General features: G+C 46.4%; 1 protein-coding gene across 6 annotated transcripts in view; it reads left to right on the top strand.

Moving 5' to 3' along the window:
* The window catches only part of Dpp6 (dipeptidyl peptidase like 6), an 847324-nt gene that overhangs the window by 573503 nt on the left and 257174 nt on the right, over nucleotides 1-16647 (top strand). The window lies entirely within an intron of this gene.

The raw sequence follows: 16647 nt of genomic DNA, 5'->3' as shown, positions 1-16647 counted from the left end.
TGTAAATCAATGGATGTGTAACTGATGTGATTCTGCAATCTGTGTATGGGGTGAAGGTGGGAGTTCATAACCCACTTGAATCAAAGTGTGGAATATGATATGTCAAGAAATTTGTAATGTTTTGAACAACCCACAATAAAAAATTAAAAAAAAAAAAAAAGAAATGGAAAAAAAACCTTGATGGAAAGTTAAAGAATCTCTTGTTGGAGGAGTTCAAAAGAGTTCTCATTTTCTCTTCTCAATGGTTTTAGGAGCTGGTGCCCCACCCTCTGGCTTGCTGGAGGGAGAGAGGTGACCCTGTAGGTGGGATTCCTGAGGCAAGGTTTAGGCTTAGGTGGGCTCCAGGCTCTTTGCTGAATGCCAGTTGGTCTGGAGATTTTAAATCAGTGCCCGGTACTTGCTGGTCCCTGCTGGAAGACTCTACCCCAGGGGTCTTCCCTGGGTTCCACTGGTGTGGTGGAGACCCAGTTCTTAGTCCTCTGTGTCACCTGCAGACCCCACATTTCCTTTTCTCAGGTTCAGTCTGCAAACCATTTCTCCCACCCCTACCCTTCTGAGTTCCTGGCCAGATGATCCAGTTCTCTCCCAGCAGGTCCTGCAGGCAGTTGGATGGGAAGGACAGAGGTCAGTGGAGTGGGTTTCTGCGACCAGTTGTCTCCTATGTAAACCTCTCTCCATGTTTGGTTTCCTCCTGGTCACTTAAGCGCACTCTTCGCCCTGCACCATGTGTTTACTGGCCTATATTTCAGGCCCAACTGTGGTTTGCCAGGAATTGGCTCCCTCGGCTGCTGGTCCCGGCGCAGTGGCTGCCAAATGTTTCCTTTCTTAGTCCCCCGCAGGCCGCCTGGAGAGATGGTGGCTTCTCTCCCCACACACGGATGTTGTGCAGCACATCTTCCAGGTTGGCCAGGCAGTGTCCTTGGTCCCTAAACACTCTGTCTCTGTGTGCTCTGTACCCAGACACTCTGTGCTGTTCCTCTAATTCCCTTATCCCTCCACTCTGGCTCTCAGAGGGAGTGCTCCAGCTGAGCTTCCCGCCTACCTGTGGCAGTGGCTGTGGCACTGGGGATTTCTTTCTTATTATATCCAGCCTCCTGTGTCCCCAGTCTGCTTTGAATGTCCAGTTTTAAATTCCAGTAATAGTCCCCCTGGATTATTTTGTTCACCCACCTTGCTGAGAAGCTGCCTGTCTGCTTGTCACACCACGGGGCAGCCAGGAACGCGATCTCTATTCCACCGTCTTGGATCTACCCCGACTCTGTGATTTGGAAGAGTCTCTCATGTTCTATTTTTTCATTTGCAAACATTTGAGAATGTGCTTTATCCAGGCTGAGGGTTGGCTGGGAGGATTCACAGGGCTCAGCATCCACACAGCTGAGGTGCCTCATGGCAGGAGTGACCAAGAAAAGTTGCTGGAGGTGCAGGGTGCTGTGGTTCTGATCATCCAGTTGCTCGGCTACCTTGTCCCGGGGGTAGAGACACAGAATTAACACACAGACTCCGGGAGCTGGTGAGAGAACTGGCTGGAGACCCGCCTCAGGTCGTCATCTGATAGCTCAGTTTATTTTTGGGATGCATACAATTGTTACAGGGTCCGAGTGGGGCGTGCCCATCAATCATTCACAAGCAAGATGGAATCCATGAGCCAATCATCTTATGCCTAATGTAACCACACTATGAGGATGCTCTGAATATTGTATCATCAGGAAAGGTCTTTGTCCCTAGGGGAGGGGGTTTCTAAGTTAGAAGTTCCATTCCTGAAGCTCCTGGCTATCAGTTTCCTGGCCTGGTGACTTGGCCACGCTGACCACAAGTGCTCGGGATGTGGTTTCACTGACGGCTCCCTAGAGCAGAGCGCCCCATCCTGTTCCCATCAGGAGCAGGCCTTCCTATCAGGCCTGAACAAGTGCAGATTCTTCAAGCACTCCAAGCTGCCCATAGCTGCTAGCTGTAAACTGAAAGTTATTCCAACAGCAGGGCATACGGGGAACCCCAAGGGGACTGAGGGCGAGTGTCCAGTGGTTCCCTCAGTGGGGTACACGGGACATGGTGAGATTCCCCAACAGGTTGTACAGCACAGGTGTGTGTGGCATGGCTATCAGGGGCCACATTAGAGACACCACTCCCTTGGTTTGGGGGTGGCAGGTCACCCTCAGCATGTAGGTGAGTCAAAGAGCTGGACTCTCAGAAGGAAGGCACGTTGCAGGAGGAGGTTACCCAGAGGGCTGCAGGAATCAGGAGGAAGGTGTTACGATTGGAGGTGACGCTGGCATGCTGTGTGGACACACTAAAGACATTGGACCATGTGCTTTAAAATGCCTCGGATGGTGACATTTTTATGAGAATTTTGTCTAAATTTTCACCATTTCTGTGAAGAAGAATTCTGGAAGATAAAACTTCTGAGTTGATTTGGAGCCAAATCACGTGCACTGAACGTCAGGTAAGGGGTGGTTCTGTGCCGTAGATCACGGGAAGGCGCCCAGGACGCTTTTGTCCTGGGGAAGCTTGTGCTTCAAGGCAGTGGCCCTGACAGTGGTGTATCCAGAGCAGCTGGGAGAAGGAGAAGAGTGTGAAGATTAACTATGTCACAGGCTTGGGACGGCTTTATCATAGTTGAAGTTTGAGAATCATCAAGATTTAATGTTCACAATCAGGAAACTTGAACTTGTCCTTCGAGGCTTCAGCCTGGTGGGCAGCAGATGGCTGCCACAGACGCCGCGTGGCTCTGGACCCTGTGAGGGCCAGCCGCCCTTGCTCCCTCTATGTCTTTTCCAGGGGAAAGCACTGGGAATGGGAACTAGGGGTGCCCTCGCTGTGGCAGCACCTCCAGACACCGGCAGCCTTCAGTCTTGGCCCTGGACTCGGCACCAGAGGGCTCCCCGTGAGCCTCCCTCGGTGTCTGTCCTTGTTGGCTTCCCTGCCTACCCAGCAAGGGCTCACTGGCACGCAGAGGTCAGACCAGGTGACTTTAGGAAACAGGGGGCAGGTGCTTGAAGTCGATGGAGACTCCATCCCTGGTCTGTGCCTGCTGCCTGAGCAGCCGCCACCTCCCGGCGCTCGATTCCTCTCCTGCAGTGCACCACACCATGCTCTTCTCATTGCCTGAGGCAGACCAGGTGGCCTGACTGGACGCCCTTGGCAGACGCACAGCCTCGGCCGCGGGAAACAGTGCCAGAAGGGCCCAGCTCTGCTCTGCAGCCTGGTGTTGCCGCCTGACTTCAGCTAAGCATTCAGAAACCAACAGCCAGAGCATCTCCATGAAGGAGCATTTCAAGAAAACTGTGACAGTAATAGGCACAGCATTCAAGATCAGAATCCTATTTGGGAGAAAAAATTCACAAACACACAGGGTTTTTTTTTGGTTATTTTTTTTGTAGCGAAACCGAGGTCTGCAGATGTCTGAGACGACAAATTGATGTGTCAGTCTTCACGTGAAGGACTGAGATTAAAACCCACTGTTCTTGACGTATGAATAAGTAATGTAGACAGTAAACGATGAGTCCAGCAGAATCGTCCCCGCTAGCTGGCCTGGAGAGAGATGCAGTTGGCAGATCAGAGCCTCCCGCAGTCTGTGGAACAGTGCCCTCCAGTGGCTGCAGATGCACCTGGAAATGACAACAAGGATGCTATTCTTAGTCTGGCTAGAGAATGAATGGTAAGGCCAGCATTTAAAGAGATTTATGACCTCGCTGTCTATGTACATGTTATATGTGCACAGCAAATAAGCAGGAAGACAGATACGATCTGGCTTGTTAACTGGGTGTGTGATCTCTTGATCACTGACCTATTAATTCTCTTATTAATATATAATGTTACCCTGGGTGTAAATTTAGCTGCCTGTCATTTATAATAACATTAGCAAGGTGACAGATCATCATTTGAGCAAGAGCACTGCTTTCTGCCAAATCCAAGAGCCTGGATGATTACATTTTAAAATGTGGTTAAGTGTGATTCTGAAGAGACGCAAGCACAGGAAGAGATAAGTCCAGGATCGGCATATGGGGCCTGATTTTATAAAAAAAAATTACTCTGGTCTCATCCTTCTTTCTTGTCCAACAGGTCATTACAACCCAAAAGCTCAATACTATATTTCCAAAAATGCAAATTAAATACCACCTCTCAAAATAGTCTTTCTTAACCAAAAATATCTTAACTAAAAATTTAGGGAGCTCTTAGTTAAAAAACCAAAAGATGAGACGGGAAATATCCGGATTCTTTCTCTCTCTCTACCCCCCCCCCCCTTTTCCTTTTACTGATGAACACTACTAAAGATAAGGTGTTTTAGAGACTTGCAGTTTCTGGCTTCGAGTCCCCGATCTTGTGTGGCCCACCACATGAGGATCTGGGCCCTGCAAAGTGGCGGTGCTGAATGAGACTGGAGTTTGGGGAACTAAGGGCCTCAAATGTTTGGAGATTTTCATTGAGAATAACCCTCCATGTTTTACTTGCAATATGGAAACTAGAGTGTCTCCTGACTGGTGGGAATGTGCCCTTGTCACTGTGTCCTGGTGGCAGCTCTGAAAAGGCTGAGCCCTGGGGCCCAGCAGACTGCCCCTCAGACCACAGGCTTGGCACGGCTCTCTTGCACCTGTTACAGTCCCGCCACGCCTGCTAATCCTTTGCTTGAACTCATCTGGGGGACTTTTTAAAGTAAGCCTTTTATTTGCGAATAGACTCATACGTACAGAGAAGTTCTGAAGTCATACAGCAGCCCCTGCCCACACCGGGCCCCTGTTGTCATGGTCTCCCAGTATGGCACGCTGGGCATGTGCGTGTTCATGTTTCCCTGGATTTTAGTTGATGTTGCCCCCACCCCTGCTGTCCCCAGGACCATCTAGGACACTGGGTCGCCTCTGTTGTCACCCTTCACACGTGAAGCCCTGGGTTCAATCCTGGCACCACACACGGTTTTTAAAAAGGTTCAGGGTTTTTGCAACTATCTTCATAAGAGGTATTGGTCTGCTGTTTATTTTTAATGTCATTATCTGTGAGTTGTTTTTTTGTTTTTTTTTTTTGGATTAAGATCATTCTCACCTTGTGGAGTAGCAAGGAAGGGTTTCTGACTCTTCCATATTTTAGTTAGGAGAGTAGATTTTGCTTCTAGTTTAGAACATATTTTGCTTGTATGTTTTAGAAGAGTTGGTAAAAACTGGTGCCTTTTCTGTAATTCACAAGTGAAATCCCCAGGGCCAGGCTTTATTTAGGGGAGGCGTCTTGTTTACAAATTCATTCTTTTTACCTTCTAGATAAGAGTTGAATCTTCTAATTCTTTTTGAGTCAATTTCAATAGGTTGAACCATCCTAGAAATTTTCCATGTTCTTTAGATGATGAGATTTGTTGGCTTATAGTTTTTCAAAGTCTTCCTTTGTAAATAATTTTATTTCTGTAAGCTTAGGAGTAATACTACCTTTTTTATTTCTACACTTAGTAATCTGCATCTTTTTTCTTTTATCTTGGTAGGTACAGCTAAAAGTTTGTGAATTTGGTTGGTATTTTTATAGAACAAAATTTTTATTTCAGCATTTTTCTCTATTGTTTTCTTATTCCTTATGTATTTCCACTCTAATCTGTAGCATTTCCTTCCTCCTGCTTGCTTTGAGTTTCATTTGCTCTTATTTTGTTATTTTCATTAGGTATAGAGTTCATTCATTGATTTGAGTTCTTTCTCCTTGAATCTTGGTGTTCATAGCTATAAATTTCCCTCTAAGCCCTGCTTGAGCTGCATCCCATGTGTTTTGATGTGTTCTGATTTTATTTCCATTCTCCTTGCAATTCTGTTTTGACCCATTTGCTAGTTATGAATATGATATTTGATTTCCACACATTTGTGGGATTCCCACAGTCCCCTTATTGATTTCTAATTTTGTTCTGTTGTGGTTAGACATATGTTGATATCATTTTAGTCCTTTTCAATTTTGAGGCTGTTTTGTGACCTAGAAGACCATCCCTCCTAGAGTAGACCCCCTGCACTGGAGAAGAGTGCATACCTTCCTGTCATTGGGTGGAGTGCACTAAGGACACCTTTAGGTCTGTTGTTTTACAATGTCATTTACATCATCCGTATCCTCTCCATCTTCTAGTTGTTCTATGAATTATTGAAAATAGAATATTGAAGGCTCTGATAAATAGAGCTAGATTTTTTTCTTCCTTTGGTTCTTTTAGTATTTGCTTCATGAATTTTGGAGTCCTGGGTTTATACATATAAGTTTATAACTGTCACATCTTCTTGATGGATTGACCCTGTCACCATGATCAAATGTCTCTTTTTATCTACAGTGACAATCTTTTCATCCTAAAGATGATCTCATCTGATATTGCTACAGCCAGTGCAGCTCTTGTGGTTACTATTTGTGAATTCTACCTTATTCTAGTCTATTATTTTTAATCTATTTGTAATGTTATATGTAGAGTTTCATTTATAAATAATGTATAGAAATATCATATACCATTATTCCAATGTCTCTAGTCCATTTTTAAAGCATTATTATCAATTAGATATAATTTATGTCTGACATTTTGCTATTGGTTTTCTATATATCATGTAATTTTTTCCTTAGTTCCTCCACTATTGTCTTTTATATGTTAAATAGCTATTTTTAAGGTACCATTTTAATTTCCATGCCATTTTTAACTGTATTGTTTTTAAAGTTGTTTTCTGAGTTATTGCTCAGAGGTCTACATAACATCTTGACTTACAGCATCTAATTCAGATTAATACCAACTCAATTTTAGTAGTATAAAAAGCTTTGTTCTTATATAAGTCTATTCCCTCTCTTGTTTATTCTGTTATTGTCATGCAATTCACTTCTCTATTATAATCTTATCAGTATAATTTCATAATTATTGATTTTTTTGTCTTTTAAATCGTATTGAAAAAAAGTATTGCAAATGTACATTTGTACTATCTTTTGTATTTATGCAGTCATCTTTACTGAAGTGCCTAAATTCTTCACGTGGATTTGAGTTACTGTCTAGTAACCTTTTTATTTCAGAATGAAGAATCCCTTTTATTATTGCTTATAGGGAGCCATGAGTCTTCATGTTTCCTGATAAGAAATCAGCTGTTAATCTTATTGAGGATCCCATGTACATGGGCACTCACTTTAAAGAGTCTCTCTTTGCCTTTGTCTTTTAAGTTTGATCACAATGTAGCTAGGTATGGATGTCGTTTAGTTTATCATATTTGGTATTTGCTGAGTTTCTTCATTGTATAGATTCATGTTTTCATCAAATTTTAGAAGTTCTTTGTCATTATTTCTTCAACTACTATGTCTTAATTTCCCCACCTCTTATTTTAGGATTTCCGCTATGCATATGTTGAGATATGTGATGAAGTTCCATAGGTCTCTGAAGTTCTGTTGATTCTTATCTTGTTCCTTAGACTAAATAATCTTAATTTGTCATCAAATTTATCCTTTCTTTCTTCCTCCAGGTCAAACACTATTTTGCACCCCTCTAGTGAATTTTTCCTTTCAGTCACTGTAATTTTTAACTCCAGGATTTCCATTTGCTTGTTTTACATGATATATACACCTTAATCCTGTTGTCTAATGGTTGAGGCATGTTCCCATGCTTTTCTGTGCTGCTTCAGACATGGTTTTCTCTTGTTCTTTGAACATATTTTTTCTAGTATGTTTTTTTCCTAATCAACTTTTTTCCTAGTATTCCCAGTGTCTAGATTTCTTCAGGAGTTGTTTTCATTACTAGAAATTTTGCATGGGAGTTTATTCACTGCAGTTCTTTTGTGCCTACGTGGGCCATACTTCTTTGTGCAGGTCACATTTTAGTTAAATATGAACATTTTAAATAACACAGACTAACAACTCCTTAGGTCTTGTTATTGCTGTTTCTATTGTTCCTATTATTTATTTCACAGTTCTCTAGAACTAACTCAATGAAGGCTGAATTCTTCTCAGGAGTGGCCACTGAAAACTGGTGAACTTAGTGGTCAGACAACAATCAAAGATTCCCTTAAAAACCTGGAATCGTGAAGCCTCCCAGCTTTTGCCGACAGTTCTAGTTCTAGATGCATATTAGAACAATACTTCCTCCAATTTACAACCTGAAGTAGCCCTCTTTTCCCATTTTCGGAGTCTCAAGACCAGCCAGAGGTGAATGATCGGGGCCTTGGCAGAACTTTCTGGAGCAGTCTGCAGCTCTTTGCATGCAAATGGCCTCCTGGATTCGCAGCCACATCCTCAAGGTTTTCAAAGCTCTCGTGGAGATTGTGTCTTTGGCTTTTCCTTTTAGTATTTTTGGCAACATCTTATTATATTAGCTGTGTTTATGACCTTGGGCCACTGTTATGTTAAATGATTGTCACTGATTGTTTGCAACAAACGCTCTAGGGAAAAGGCTGTTTGCAGTGAGTCAGCTCTAACTCAGACGAAGACAGGCTCTGTGGATGTGCATTGCTAAGGGACTGGGCAGGTCTAATGGAGACAGTGATCCAGATATGGGCTTTGGGGGAGCTCTCAAGCCGCAGTTCCCCCTCCAGTAGCTTCTAGGCTAAACGTTTCCATGGCTAGTGTGATTGTGAGGCTGTAGCTCACAGGATCTGGGGAGAGGCAGAAGGGAATAAGGGAACTTATAAGGCCAAAGCTCACTCCTATTACTGAGGTTCAGTAATTTAAAAATGTAGAGCTCATATTGTAGAAAATCGCTGGTTTGCCAAGGTCTGGCCAAGTTGACTTGACATTTCGCAATCTCATTGCTTCTGTGGTCAGCAGGTTTCTGCAGGTCCTGCTCTGCCGGTCTGCACACGGCTCCTCCCTCTGTGGAAGTTCTCATGTAGCTCTTTGTCCTCTGTGTTCAAATGGCCCGTTCCTCAACTCCGACTCTTTTGATATCAGGTGAAGCTCAGAGGGTTCTTGTTTCCCAACGATGCTCTCGATGCTCTCATGAGTTTTCAGAGATTTCAGGATGCTCTCCGAAGTCTGTGCTACCAGGAACAGACTGTGTTGGGGTGAGTGTCAAGGACATGGAAACCCACATTTTTGACATTTATGGTGTTTAATAGTCTATTTTATAACAGTATAATATCTAATGAAGAATCGTACTGCATATTTATTCTACAGTGTTGAAATGGCAAGTGCTTTGAGAAAGAATTGCCTCTGGATAATGAAGTTGGTGCTGGGTTTTTTTTTGTTGTTGTTGTTGTTTAATCATCAGATTAATGTGATAGTTATTGTTTGGTGAAAACCCTGCACATAACCTATTTGAAAGCAATTTCTCTTTCATTCTTTTCTGTACAGCATGATGAAAGTTTAAAAAGATGATAACTCACAATAGCTGAAACAGGAAACTGTGACTCTTTCCTTTGTCTCTTGAGGCGAAGGTCCGCATTCAGGAACAGAGGTAGCCAGCTCCCTACGCCAGGTGTAGGATCAGGAGGAAACACAGCACGTCCACATGCTGTCCTCTGCCGCTTCAGCCAGGGGATGGTGGACGCGGACTCCCACACTTTATTTTTCCAGTCGGGACAGATGAACAAGGCTGCAGACGGTTTCCCTAGAACGTTCTCTTAGAGTCTGGACATTCCAGGCCTTACCTGTGAGCCCTGGGCCTCTCCATGCTGGTGGGCCCACGTCTCCAGCAGATATGGAAACTGGTTTCCAAGTGAACAGAGCTCGTCAGCCCTCCTCCTGAGGCACCTCCTTGTTTGATGACCTCTCATGGATTGAGCAGAAACTGCACATCTTTGTAATTAAAAGCACTTTAAGTCAAGTGACTGAAGCCTCTTGACTTGTGGAATGACAGAGATGTTTTTTTAAAAACGAGGCTTTGTGCAGCTAGAGAATATCTAGATAGCAAACTCAAATGGCGAGGCTGGAGAACACATGGTAAGGTCAAGCTCCAGTAAGAAAGGCATGACCAGGCACGGGTCAGCCTCGGAAGCCTTCTTAGAGGGATTTTAAAATCAGATTAGACGGGAAATCATGGGCCTAAGTTAGTGGGACTCTTCGGGAATCCTGACCCAGCCTCTGACGTGGGCATGAGTGTCCTGTGGACAGACAACAAACAGAAGCAGAGCTGGAGGGGTTGGCTGTCACCCCCGATCACCCACCCACTCGGGCACCTCTGCAGCCCTGAGGACCATCCACCAACCCGCGAGTGCAGGTGGGGCACAGCCTCCTGTGAGGAAGCCGGTGGTGGTCATTAGGGAGTCCTTTATGGTATTAAAGTAAGTGTGATCCCTAGAACTTTCTACTCTTGGACAGAATTATTTATTTTGGAGCAAATTAGACTCAATTTAGCATTTTTTGTGATATTTATTCAAATCTTACAGGAAGTAGCTGTTATTTGTCTCTCACCCTCATTCTGTTTATAGTCAGCACCAAAGCCAATTTGAAGGCATGTGTCTCACTCCAGAAGCAGTCGGGAAGGCCACCCTGGTGTCCTTTGCTGGTAAAGCACCCAGGTTGTGCACTTAAGGGATGTTTTAAAATTGGTTCTTTTTAATTATACATGACAGTAGAATCCATTTTGATAAAAGTACACAAGCATGAAATATATCCTATCTTAATTAGGATTCCCTTTGGTGGATATACATGATGGTGGGATTCACTTGGGTACTTTCACATAGGTACATAGGACAGTTGTGTCCGATTCATTCTGAGTCTTTCCTATCCTCATCCCCCGCCATTCCACTGTGTATAGGTACCACAGTTTCTTTATCCATCCATCTGTTGAAGGGCACCTAGGTTGGTTCCATAGTTTAGCTATTGTAAATTGAGCTGTATAAACACTGATGTGGCTACATCACTGTAGTGTGCTGTTTTTAAGTTATTTGAGTCTATACGAGGAGTGGGATAGCTGGGTCAAATAGGAGTTTTATCCTACTTTTCTGAGGACTCTTCATACTGCTTTCCATAATAGTTGCGCCAATTTTCAGTCCCATCCGCCATGTATGAGTGAACCTTTTTCCCCACATCCTCACCAACATTTATTGTTGCTTGTATCCTTGATGATTGTTATTCTGAGTGAGATAGAATCTCAGTGTGGTTTTAATTTCCATTTCTCTAATTGCTCGAGATGTTGACATTTCTTCACATATTTATTGACCATTTGCATTTCTTCTGTGAAGTGCTGTTCAGTTCCTTTGTCAATTTGTTGATTGTGTTATTTGTGTGTGTGTGTGTGTTTTTTTTTTTTTTTTGGTGTTAAGTTCCTAAATTCTTTGTGTATCCTAGAAATTAACGCCCTGTGAAAGTTAACCCCTATCTCTCACCCTGCACAAAAATCAGCTCTAAGTGTATCAAAAACCTAAGAATTAGACCAGAAACCCTGTGCCAACCAGAACTAAATATAGGTCCAGCAGCCCAATGTACCTGCTCAGAAACTGACTTCCTTAACAAGACTCCTAAAGTGCAAGAAGTAAAATCAAGACTCAATCGATGGGATGGCATCAAACCAAAAAGCTTCTTCACAGCAAAGGAAATAAGAGCGTGAAGAGAGCCGACAGAACAGGAGAAGTCTTTGCCACCTGCAGCTCAGAGAGGGATTTGTCAACCAGCCAGACGCTAGTCCTAACTCAGGCCTCCGACCTGCGGGGATATTGCTGGAGCACTGGGCGTAGTCCAGCGGCGGATGAGAAAGGAGCTGAGCACTGGGGAAAAGACCATTGTAGCAACTGCCACAGACGGTGCCCCCTGCAGGCTGGAACTCAGGGTGGCATCCGTCTCAACAGAGCTCACGCGTTTGCCCTGCAGCGCGTGCCGTGCCGTATCCTGAAGCAGCTGATCACAGCTGCACTAATAGTCCGTTTTCTGACTCGTTACAGACTTTTGCCACAATGTGGCTCTAATAGCCGTATATTTTCAAAGGAAGTTTGTGTTTGAAACATTACTTGGCAACGTGAGTTTTGTCATGCTGCTGATGACCCAGGTGGAGTTGTTAAGACGTCTGAATTATTAATGCAGCACCGTCTTGCGGATGCAGCAGTCTAACATTTGCTGTGAACGGTTGCTTGAGTCTCTGAGGAGCTGCAGTCCACTCGCACCACCTTGGTCCAGCGGCTGGGAACAGGGTTGGCGGTCACTGGGGCTGCTGACAGGTGTCTTCAAAGCCAAGGCCTTGATTCTGGACATCATGCATTTGGCTTCCGATCTGCGTCTCCTTTCAACGTAACTGCTTTAACTTTTCCCCCATCACGAGAAAAGCCCTAAACCTGTGAGCGCGTTTCTGTCTGAGAGCCTCGTGAGACGGCACTGGCTCTTGATACCCCAGCTACAGAGCGATGGCACGTCTGCGTTCCTGGTGACACCACCCGCCCGTGTCCTCTGGTGCCCGGTCTCAGACGGGCTTCACAGGCCGTCACACCGTTCCTGGTGGCATCCTTGTGATTCCGGCAGCTTCTCCTTCACACATGGTCACTTCCAGGCACCGTGACATGTCACCAAAGCTTTAAGCCCCAGAGCTCCTTGCTCTCTGGTGAAGAGAAGGGAATCCCAAGTTCAAAACTGGCTTAGTTCTCACGGTGGACGTCGCAGCCAGCGATCCTGTCGTGGAGCCGCGCGTGTTCAGTGGGAAGCTGGGAGGGACGTGGGCAGTGCCAGGCCTGGAGCACCCAGCCTCTGTCCCTGAAGTGAACCCCAGGTCACACGTCTCACCACAGACACCGTGGGCAACAGAGGAGGGCCACCCGTCATCTCTGGCTATGACAGACTTGTTGGTTCCCGAACGTTCGGCTCCGCTCAGGGGCTGTTAGGGAGGGGAAGCGCTTTGCGCGTTGGAGCCGTTGGCCATGGGGAGAAGCTTCCAGCCTGGGAGGCTGCCCGGGCTGCGGGAGCATTCCTGCTCAGGGGACAGGAGGGACACAGGAGACCCAGCAGCCAGAAGCCAGTGTGAGAACAAGAAGAGGAGAAAGGGCCAGAGGGAGCAGGTCCCCGCTGAGCCTCCTGATCTTCAGCATCATTAGTCCCAGCCTCCGCCCTGGGGACAGGCAGCTGGTGAGTGACACACAGGAGACTGTCCCGCCACCCATCCCTGTGTGCTGAGCTGGGTGCCCATCAGCTGAGGGGACAGAGCTCATTACCCACGAGGTTACCCCGCTGCCTCGACGGGGCCACGTGCTGTTGAGATGGAGGCTCCCTCCTGCCACGTCCTCCACAGCAGGGACCGGACGCCATTCCTGGCCGGAGCCCGACGGCGGGACCCTGCAGCCTGGGCTGGGTATCAAACTCCAGTGCAGACCACGGGTCCTGCTTTGAGAGGGCTGGTTTGTTGCTCCTTAAGTTAGAACCTGGATCGGTGGCTCCAGTGGGGAATCACGGTCAGACTCAGGGTCCTGCCGGGCCAGCCCAGCTGCCCACTTCTGCAAACACCTAAGTGATGCTTACGGCCTCTAAGTTAAGATTTTGAGTTTTAAGAACGTGGGGCCACATGAAGCGTGCTCCTGTCAGTGCCGCTTGGTGATCAGTGAGCACCCTGGCCATGCTGGCTCTGGGAGTGAGCCAGTGACCTGCCAGGTGACACATGTGCCCTGAGGTGAACATTAGCACACCCTGCACTTCAAGTGCCAGTCACGCGGTCTCTCCAGGAGTGCGGGAAGGAGGAGGCTGTGGCTTACTTGATCTTCAGGTCACGGTGTTCTCAGCCCCACAGGGGCACTTCTGTGAGCTACCAGGGGCCCCACCACCTAAGGCTGGCGTGGTCACCGTCATTCTCTGCTGGTAGTGCCCGTGTCCCTATGCTTGTTTTCACTGTTTTCAAAATGCCTCCCCATGAACTCAGTTGATCAGCACAGCAAGCCTTTCAGAAAAACAAGAGATTTTGTTATGAAAGATGAGATCCAGTGGCCTGCCTCAGAATACACTGGCAGAGACGGGATCACAGACTGCCCTGACTGCAGACCCAGAAATCAGGGTCAGAATACAATCATACCTCCTAATCAGGAGCAACAGAGAAACAAAAATGCTGGTTTGAAAAAGATAGAAATCTTCCTGTCAAATTCATTTCTCTCTTACATAAAAGTCAGGGGTAAGGATCTATGCTGTCTATTTGCATTTGTATTCCATTTCCAAGTCACCTAAAGGTTCATGGTGGCTGCTGTAGCTCTACCTATCACAACAGTATTCCTTGCTAGTATGTATGAGAAAAGGACAGAGAATAGCATACTCTATTTCCTCAAAGAGGCTGTTTTGAAAGTTTTACTGTATACTTCTGACATAGCCAGCCTGTGGCAGAACCTAAGATAGAAGTCAAATTTCCAATTCCTAGATGAGGTTTTTCACAACTGTCTGTCTCCTACCTGGGGTAGGAGTACCCCGGGGTGGGTAGTACCCGGGGAACTTTTCACCAAAGTTTTTCTTGATGAAATCTTCCTATTAAGCATATGTCTTTCAGCCCATCTAGTAGTTTTGGCTGGTAGAAGGTGATTTTTTTTTTCATGAAACCATGAAGCAAGGTGACTGTTTTGATTAGACCTCTAGTACATTTATTTGCTGATTTGTTTTGTCATTATTTAAAGTGAACAACTTTGGCATAAAACTTGAGTATATTTTCTGCAAAAATCTGCTGCCTTCGCTGAAGCCTGCTGCCAGTTAGGCTACCCCGGTGGGAAGAAGAGGCTCAGTCCTAGAAGCCCTGCGCGAGGAGCCAGCCCTGACTCGGCCCTGGCATCTGGATGCGTGATGCTGCTTTTGGGGAAATGATCACTGATTCACTTACACTATGGCACTGAGATGGCATAGGCCATCTGCCTCCCTGACCAGGGGATTCAGAGATACACTAGTGGGTCATGACTCTTGAAGAATAATTGATTTTAATGACATTTGGCATCCTACAGCACAGTATGATCACCTGTAAATCAGTTAAGTTAGAAACAAGCTGGTTACCCAAACCACCTCCCGTGTGGCTCAGAGACTGTTTCCAGGGCCCACCTGGGGAACTCTGCCCATTTCCCACACGTACTGTACTTCTGTCAAGGAAGTGTGCTTAAGGGTAAAGGTCACGAGGCTTGTGGACATAACTAAGCCTGTGTGGACGAGTTTGGTTAGTGATCAGTGCGTTCACATACAGAGAGATTCAAGAACAGGCCTGCAGATGAGCATTTAGAAGGCTTACATGAACTTGCTGCAAAACTGGTCTCTCTGCAGGGGTAGCTGGGGCGCGGGTCCCTTGTCTGCACCACACAGACTTCATCGCACCCCTCTGGCCCACACTCTTGCCCTGCTATCCGTTTTCTGCAAGTTACAGAGTTACAGAGTCATTAAAAAGCTCAGAGACCAAGCCGGGAGTGGAGAGGTAAAGGATCAAAGAGCCCAGCATGCTAGAGGACACAGTAACAGGAACCTATTTTGGTGGAGGGGTACCAAGGATTGAACCTAGGGGCACTCAACCCCTGAGCCACATCCTCAGCCCTATTATACATTTGGAGACAGAGTCTCACTGAGTTGCTTAGCACCTCAATTTTGCTGAGGCTGGCTTTGAACTTGCAATCCTCCTGCCTCAGCCTCCCCAGCTGCTGGGATTACAGGCATGGTCCACCAGGCTGGGCTGAGAAACTTCAGTAATGCTTGTTACTGGATGGAAATGAGGTTTGCTAGATGACAGAACCATTCTGTTATAATCACCTCACAGGCCCTTCACAGAATCTCGGATTTTTATGAAAAATAATCACGAACTTCCTTAAGAATGTGTCGTCTGCAGCGTGCTCTTTCCTCACTGCGGGAGAGGACTCTGCCGACACACACTTTAGGATGATTATTCTTTGGATAAATGTTTAAGGATATCTAATCCTTGCTGGTCTTCCTTTTTCTTCACCCACATAAACATTGGAAAGGCTGCTCTCCTGCCTATTTTCTTCCGTGGTAGCTTCGTGCAGAGACTCAATTGCAAACTCAAGTATTAATTCCGCAAATTGCTGGTTCCTCCTCAGCCACATGGCTAATAAGGGACACGGAAGGAAACGCTGCACCGGGCTCCATGCCTGGGCTGCTGGAAAGTTGGAACGTGACTTTGTCCAGACATAGAAGAGATTGTGATTCATACGAGGAATGCAAATTCAGGTTTTCCAAAGCCGTCTGGGCAGCCCATTAATCAGACACAAAATCAGGTCATCTCAGAATTCAGGAAGAAAATCAAGTGAGATTTAGTCATTTGCAACCACAAGCACTGTTGGGAGGCCCATGCCCGTCGCTGTCCACCGCGTGCCGTTGGCGCTGCACTGTGGCCCTGGCGCTGCTGTCGCAGCTCACTGTTGCAGTGCAAGGGGCGCAGATCCTGCGCTTACTGAGCTCGGGTGTCCGAGGCCTCTTCAGAGGGGACGCCGCCCCTGGTGCATTCTTGTGAGGCTCTGGGAAGGAGAACATTTCGGGCGATTTTTCTGACTTATTCTCCAACTCCACAGGAAAATAAGTCACAGTGCGCCTCACAGCCAGGCTGTCCTGTCACCCAGGTTGGTTGCCGACACTAGTTAGACTCCAGGACCTGACCCAGAGGCAGTGGGTGGGCAGTCCTGAGTGGGGCCGGAGGCTGGGCATCCCGAGCCCTGGACTGCACTGCCTCGGCTGAGCACCCAGGGGCTGAGCCAGTGCAGGCCGCTGTCAGGAGTCCGATGAGCAGAGCTGGCTGGGCGGAGGAGACCGCCATGCTGCTGTCACCACCACTGCCGCCCTCGGACCCCGTGACGAAGTAAACCAGAA

This window comes from Marmota marmota, unplaced genomic scaffold (assembly GCF_001458135.2).
Source record: "Marmota marmota marmota unplaced genomic scaffold, marMar, whole genome shotgun sequence".
Lineage (NCBI taxonomy): Eukaryota > Metazoa > Chordata > Mammalia > Rodentia > Sciuridae > Marmota > Marmota marmota.
This window is presented reverse-complemented; position numbering and strand designations above follow the sequence as displayed.